Consider the following 8,642-nt stretch of genomic DNA (forward strand, 5'->3'; position numbering starts at 1 on the left):
CACTGAGTCAATTCCATTACCCTAGTAGAAAGATGTTCATACACTGCCCAAATGTTGTTTTCTAAATATAATTCTGCAATAAAAGAAACCAGGATTTCTTAGAGAAATGATTTTTTCTAGTTTTTTTTAAATTTACAGTATTATAGTTTAAATAAACTAAGAATGGATTCTCCAAGTTTCATATACACCATCCATAAAAAATTCTGAAATGCAAGACATGGGTCACAACACTTTGAGTGTCAGTTTTGAGTATTTAAAAATAAAAGAAAAGCTTCAGATAACTACTTCACTTTCTTAGTTTATCCACCTCTCTCCTTTTTTTTTTCTTTTCAATAAGAACCACTTTTTCTCCAGTAAACATATTTTTAGACTATTCTGCAGTGTTTGAAGCAAAAATAATTTCCTGCTTTGGTTTGCTGTCTTTCTTCTTGAATGTTCTCATTTGAATTTTTTTAGTAACTGAATGCATGACTCTGAGACTTCTTCCCATCAGTTCAGAATTATTTAATTCCAGAGCAAGATGAACAGCATTTTCTATTCTCAAATAGTACATAGACAAAGCTTTGCCAACTCCAGTCACTTGGTCTCTCAAAATTCTCACTGCTACACTACTACAATACAGAAAATGTTGGTCGACAGCAGGTTTTCCCATTCTGTAAGGGCTGTTCCCCCTAAATACTTATATAGTTTCCCTATATAAGGTCTCAGATGTGGATCAACTCTAATAGGAAATCCATCTGCAGTTTGTGTTTCATTTCTTTTCAATGTTTTTAGAGCAGAATTCTCGTCCTAAAACACAACATAAGCATTAATATTTTACTGATCAGGATGAATTTTCCATTTTATTGCTGACAACTTTTTAGTTAAAATCCTCTTTTCTGGAATCAGAGAAGGAAAACATACAGGTTCTAAAATATATGTGCATACTCTTTAAAAAATGACTTCAACTTCTTATTACATGTGACAGGCAAATTCCCAACAAACACAGTTTTCTCATTCTTTAATCTTTCTTTCTCTTGGTTTTATTTACATTTATTTACTTTCAACTGTGTAATCTGTGTCATCCAGTATTTTTATATCTGCTGTATTAATACTATCAGCAAATTGAGAAATTTTCTTTTTTTGTTCTTGTTTCTGATGGATTTCTTCTTCTAAATGAACACGTAGTAAATGCCAAATTTTTGTCTGCATCAGAAAAATTCTCCTTTGATTTCTTTCTTTTTTTTTTTTTTGCAGACTTGTGCAAACGTGGTCTTTGAACTTAGGATATACTTTCTTCGTCCCTTTTCCATTTCCTTTTTTGCGTGTTTTCTTTAGATACAAGCACGTATACACGGGTTGAAACTGAGACTCAGAAGAGCTGAAGAGGGACACCAGTCAATCTGTAACTGCCTCTGGAGGGGCGCTTGCTGTGGAATATGCTACTGGAGATTTGCCCAACCAGACAGTCTGCTGTTCCGAATGGATGAAAACTATCATCGGGATTCTCTCCCTGTTCCTGCAAGGCATTTTTCTTTCTCTTCTGTTTGTTCTTCTCTTCCAAGGCCATTTTTCCTCCCAGGTTCTCCAATACAGGAGAGGAACATGAGGCCCTGCTTCCGGGTTAGAGTTATTTCCACTCTCTAGGTTTTTAATACTATTTGCAAAAGTAATTGTAAAGACAGACTAGAGAGATTTCATATTCTTTTCAACCAGTTTTCAATGGAACAGGGTAAGGAAAGATGGGAATGGTGTATATTGTAGTTCCAGAGAGTAAAACAATAATTTTAAAAGATGGAAGATATAGAACACAGAAACCAACCTAAAAGAGCTCAGAAGCCAAATTAGAACAATTGGAACCATAAAATAAAAAGTAGCATTGTATTATAAGCCCAAGTATAAAATAAATATACCTGAGTCTATATTGACAAAGCAAATGAAAATGGAGAGAAGAGACAAATACTTTTTTACAGAACACCAAGTAAGATATAGATAGACAATAGATATTTAGATTAATATCTAATATTTAGATATCTAATATTAATATCTAATTAGATAATTAGATATCTAAAAAATATTAATATCTAATATTTAGATATTCCTCCCACACTAATCCATTCCTCTTCCCATGCCTTTGTATGAAATGGGTTTAGTGACTCACTTCCAAAGACTAGAGTATAGAAAGGGAAATTTACAGTGGAGGGATTAGTAAGTACAATATTGACGTGTTGAACAAAATTCACATCATGAGTGATAAATCATGACAATAGTTGAGAAGCCTTTTTCACACTTTCTCAAATCCCCAAAACCCTGTCTTATTACAAAAATACCACCAAATTAATTCAAATTAAATGGCAGTCTATAAAACACCTGAACAACATTCTCTAAAACTGTCATGGTCATCAAAATCAAAGAAAGACTTAGAAATTATCACAGACCACAAGAGACCAAGACACAGATACTGAACATAATAGTATTTACTAGAATGGAATCTGTGCAAAAAAAGGGCACTTTATAAGTGACAGATGGGAAAGGGAAAAATAGGTAAAAATGGGACATTTTGGGGACATTGGAATTGTTCTGCATGACATTGCAATGACAGCTACAGGCCATTGTACATACTGTCATAATCTACAAAATAATGCACTACAGAGAGTAAAATATAATGTAAACGTAATCCATAGTTAGTAGCAATGCTTCAATATGTGATCATCAACTGTAACAAATGTACCACACTAACGAGGGATGTTGTTGATGTGGAAAGTATGGGAGGGGGTGGGAAGGGGGCATATGGGAACCCCTTATATTTTTTATGTAACATTTGTGTATTCTAAATCTTCTTTAAATATTAAAAATAAATTTAAAAAGGACATTAGTGGAAAAACTGATAAAACTCTAACAATACTTGAGTGTTTATTTAATAGCAATTTAACAGCATATACTAAGATGGAATCTGGGCAACCAAAGAATATTAATGGAATCATTGATAAAATTCTAATAAAGTCTAGTTTTGCCATGGAAAAATAATATATAGCATTAAGGAAAACTGTGATAGTTACATGATAATTTAAATAATGTCAAATATGTAATTATTCTGTAAATCTGAAGTTTTTCAAATATAAAAATTTTTGTTTTAAAAATAACTCAAGAATACATTTAAACATCTGAATACACACACAGACACAATAATATATAATTTAATTCCTTCTTAAAACTTTCACTTGAAGTAAAGTCAGTTGATTCCTGGGTGAATATTTTCAAACTTTTAATAAAAAATAATACAAACTTATAGAATCTTTCAGAAGGGTGGAAAAATAACTCCACAGATACAATTGTTGTTGACATGATCCTGAAATTTGTGTTTCTTAGCAGTTGAGAGTCGGTATCCTCGGAAACACCTTCCTTCTCTATAATTACTGAGTTCATATTTCATGTGGCACAGACTGAGGCCTACAGATCTCATTCATACCCACTTAGGTGTGGCTAATTTCTTTGTTCTCTTCAAGGAGACACATCACATAATGGAGGAGTTGAGACTGTCACAGACTCTAGAAAATAGTTGGCATAGTCATCTATTACACTCAGGGTGTTCCATGATCTTTCTCTGTGTACCACCAACCTGCTGAGCTGTTTTCAGGCAGTCACAGTCAGCCACAAGAGTGGGACATAGACAGTCCTCAAAAGCAGGATGTCAAAGAATGTGGGGGTTCTCCTGCCTCCTCTCCTGCCTCCTCTGCCGGATCCTCAATCTGGCAATCTGCACCTCCTCAAGTGGGTATCTCTTTGGACAGTAACAGTAGTCTTGGGAAAGAAGATTAGTTTTGTCCAAATTTTCCTGTATGGGATTAATGTCTTTCCTGGGTGCTGGATTAGTGATCCTTATGGAATTAGCAAGTATCTACATGGCCTATCTCCTATACAGGCAAAATCAGAGGATCCAGCACTTCTACAACCCCAGCCTCACCCCCATCACCTCCTCTGAGACAGGGACCACCTACACCACCCTTCTCATGGGTAGCCAACTTCATCCCCTTTTATTGTCTTAATTGCATGCACATGTTTTATGATACCAAATATTTTAATTCCTACTTGTGGCTGTAGCACATCTTCAAAATTTTTGCTTCATTTGTTCCCTCTGTCAGGCCACTCATGCTGATACTCCAGAAGATGTGAATCCTTGGATCTGTGTTTAGGCGAGAGGATTATCTACCCTAGCCACTGACATATGGCTAGGCGAGTCTCTCCTCTTACACGTATATCTTCCTTCCTTCCTGCCATGGACTTTTTCTGATAACAATCTGCAAGGCTCTAGGTCAGGGGTTCCTAACCTTTTTTTATTCCCTGGTCCCCTTTGCCTGTCAGGTGAATACCATGGGCAAATTCTAAGAACTTAGTGGCAGATGGTTTTATGACACTCAACATCGTCATGTATTTAAAATAAAATTTTAAACTCAAGTCCATAGATCCCTTGAAATCTTCAAAGACACTGGATTAAGAACCCTTCTCTAGGTACAGAGAGATACTGAACTCATTTGCTTGGTTCTGTTGGACCTCACAAAGTGTCAATGAGTTAGACTCTCAAACCAATAAATACAGTATAATGCAAATCATTTTTTAAAGATTTATTTTTATTTATTTCTCTCCCCTTCCCCCCAACCCATTTGTCTGCTCTCTGTGTCCATTTGCTGTGTGTTCTTCTTTGTCCACTTCCGTCATTGTCAGTGACACCGGGAATCTGTGTCTCTTTTTGTTGCATCACCTTGCTGCATCAACTCTCTTGTATGTGCGGCCGCCACTCCTGGGCAGGCTGAACTTTTCTTTCACTCAGGGCAACTATCCTTACAGGGTGTACTCCTTGTGCATGGGGTTCCCCTACATGGGGGACACCCCTGCATGGCATGGCACTCCTTGTGTGCATCAGCACTGCATGTGGGCCAGCTCCACACGTGTCAAGGAAACCCAGGGTTTGAACCACAGACCTCCCATTTGGTAGATGGACGCCCTATCCATTGGGACAAGTCCACTTCCTGCAAAGCATTTTGAACATGATATCTGGGGAAAGAATGTTATCATTTTTATTGTAATACTGAAGTTTTGCTTTTTTCTTCCAAATATAATACTGAGAAATATATATGTAGTATGGAAGAAAGATTTTGTGTTTTTTATATAAATTTCATTGTTGTAATATGAAACTGAGTGAAGCAAAGTAAATAATTTCATAGGGTTTAGATTTGTCAGATATATATTTAGCCTGAAACACAATATTTAAGGCTCTGCAAGTTTATGAAACTAACAATTATAAATTTCAGTATTCTTTTTGTCATAGAAATGTAGGAAAAACCAATGAGATACTGTATTGAATTAGTTCCTAAGTTCAGTGCCTAATAAGTGTTATAGAAATTTTATAACTATATTTATGAAAATATTATTGAGAGCAATAATTTTCAATAAAGACTAGTCTATCTTGTAAAATTCAAGCATTTTATAACTACATTTCATATTAAGGTAATAATGACTTTATTAATCATAAAAAACATTATTTATATTTCATTTAAAAAATATTCTGAGTCAGAAACTCTACATACAATGCCAATTATTAGCTTAACTTTATAACATCTCTGGAATTTAATGTCATTTTTGTTGTCAATTATATGAGTGTAATAGCATTTCCTGACAGACCAAAATCAGAAAGCAGGTAAAGGTCCTGAGAGCCTCTGTGATGCTCAAATGTATCCACTCTTTAGACCAAAATTGGCATGTAAATGCATTACTTTTTCTCCAGCCTGGAACATGACTTCCATTGATGAGCCTCCCTGGTACAAAAGGATCACTACCAAGCACCAGGTTGTGATGCAACTAGGAAAAGACCTTGAGAAAAAGGGGGAAATGGTAAAGACAAATGAGTATGTATGGCTAAGAGAATGAGTCAAAATGAGTCAGGAGGTCATCAGATGGGTGGTGCTCATGCCCATGTCAGCAGGATCACAGAGAAAGTGAAAGTAGATACAACCCCACATAGGGGTGCTCCTGGGGGTTACAGAGACACCCAGGACCTATGGTCATGGGAGGTGGCTCTGGAGTTCATTGCCTTGTCAGTGGGCCTACTTTGGAATTTGTGCTCCTGAGTGTGATGGAGATGGATTCAGATGTGACCTCTCTACACATGCCTCTTCTGTTACTTATATTGAACCTGTGGTTGGTGCTGGGTTGGTATATGCTTAGGAGAATTGAATCTCTGGACTGTCCATGTGCCAGCTAGGCCCTCAGCCTCAGGAGAGTTGCAAAATCTACTCTCCAGTCTGTTGGACTTATCTGGGTCAGCTAACAGGGAGGTGAGGGTGGTCAACCACCACACTGAGGAACTGAGAGTCTATAACTACAAGCAGGAGAATCCCATCGACATCCTAGTGTCCTCAGGATGGAGGAATAAAATATGTATTAGAGTGGACTTACTGATATTCTACTATAGGATTATTGTGACTTTAGCAATGGAAGAAAGTGTATCATTGATGTGGATACTGTGGTCGTGGGAGTTCCTGAGGGCCAGGAGAAGGAAGAAGAGTTGTGATATTCAAGCAGTTTTGGGACTTGGAGTTGTTCTGAAAGATATTGCAAGGACAGATGAAGGACATTATACATCCTGCCATAACCCACTAAATGGACTGAGGGAGAGTGAAAACTACAATTCAAACTGTAATCCATGCTGTGTAGTGGTGCTCTAAAATGTATTCACCAAGTGCAATGAATGTGTCACACTGATGAAAGAGGTTGTTGATGTGGGAGGAGTGGGGGAGTGGAGAGTGGGTTATATGGGAACCTCATATTTTTTAATGTAACATTTTGTGTGATCTATGTATCTTTAAATTAGACAATAAGAAAAAGCTGATGACAGAGTAAGCAAAAAATAAAAAATAATAAAAGACCTTACAATCTTCTTCTTTTTAGAGAAAGTAAGTAAATGAAGGAATTAATTTTTACATTATTATTTTTTTACTTTGAAATAATTATAAACTTATAAGACAGTTGTAAAATAATGGAAAACCAGTAGAGGATGCCAACATACTCCCCAAAGTAAGATATTTAAACCCAATCTGTTATGCTAAAGCATGGGTTCTCTAATTTTGCACAAACAGGTATTTATGAAGAGTATGAAACTCTGAACTTTAAGACAGCAAAACAAAACAAGATTCACACTGGCTCACTTACAATGAAGTATATGTTACCAAGAATATTAAAAATTGTGATGTTTGTGAATCAATAATCAGTGTATGTTCATTACAAAGAAAATGCTACCATTCTCCGCCCCAACTGTGAAAAAGCCCCTGAATGGCTTTCTTCTACCTCACAATGGACAGTTTGGTTACTTATAATGGTGCATAAACAGACATAGCTCAGAAGAACCTATCTTAAATATTGTAACACAAAGGCATTAACTTTAATTCCATTATTTCCTTTGTGGCCACTGGAAATGTTTGTTCCAGGGGAAAGAAGAACTAAACAATCTTGATTAAAATTAATTCATTGGGTTTATAAAACAGCATTTAAAGAACCAGAGAAAATATTTTTGAACATCTCTCCCTTTCAAGCTTCCATACAAAATGTAATTTTCTCAGTGGGAGTTCAAAGTACCAGCACCCCTCATCCCCCAAAGTTCTGTGTAGAATTTACAGTTAATACAGTTAATACAGCTAGGAGTCTAGAAGCTTCCTTCCTCCACCCAATGCCAATTTAATGGACTCAGCTTGTACAACTGCTGCAGCAGGGTGAAAATACTGAAGCCCCAATTTGTCTCACTCCAGCTCAAATGAAGGTGAGGTTTCCATTCCCAGAGAAGCAAGTCAAGAAGAATGAGACTGCTAATCCTCATCAGCAACTTTTTAAAAGTAAAACACAGCTGACACTTTGAAAGAATTGGGTCACTATCCCAGTCTCCAGCTTCATGAAGTATCTCAGAGATTTTCTCCAGGATGAAAGATAAAAGGACAGAGAACTCTGATATAGAAGAAAGTGGCTTTATTTAGAGCAAAGTGTGGAGAAGTGTAAAACATTGGTATTGCTCCCATACCAATAGAAATATTGATATTATGCAATTAAGATGAAGCAGGTAGCTTCATGGAAGCAACAAGAATTGTAGTTCTGCTAGTTTAACAAAGAGAACAAGGGAAAGATACATCTAGGAATAACTGTAGGAGGACCATAAAACACTTCAAATACTGGCTCCAAAACTATAGCCGTATTTGAAGTATTTTATTTGATTAGACTGTGAAGAAATGTGTGATTGGGTGATTCTCAGGAAAGAATATAGCAGTCAGCCAGGAACTAGTGTAGCCTTATAATGGGAAATCATATGAGAGTTTTGAATTTTAATCAAAACCTGCAATTTTAATAAACAGCTCTGGTTAAAGCAGTCCATCCACCCTTTCTATTATAGATACGGGTTACTACAAAGAAACATTTCTTTCCACATACGAAGCTAAAATTCTCTGACACTCTTTTATTTAACTTCCTATATGATTAACTGAACTTCTTGTCCACACTGATCAATCATAAAAATATTTTAACTAATTTTCAGTTAAGGTAATCTCCTTTTTCATGTTCCTGAACTTAACCCACCTTAGCCTGAACCAACATACAACTTCTCCTTAAGAGCCTCTGGAGAGTAT

General features: G+C 36.2%; 1 pseudogene; it reads right to left on the reverse strand.

The window, feature by feature from the left end:
* Positions 1 to 286: 286 nt before the first annotated feature.
* On the reverse strand, positions 287 to 1,191 carry LOC101427178 (RNA-binding protein 34 pseudogene; annotated as a pseudogene).
* Between the last annotated feature and the right edge of the window lie 7,451 nt (positions 1,192 to 8,642).

The sequence above is a fragment of the Dasypus novemcinctus genome, chromosome 25 (assembly GCF_030445035.2).
Source record: "Dasypus novemcinctus isolate mDasNov1 chromosome 25, mDasNov1.1.hap2, whole genome shotgun sequence".
NCBI lineage: Eukaryota > Metazoa > Chordata > Mammalia > Cingulata > Dasypodidae > Dasypus > Dasypus novemcinctus.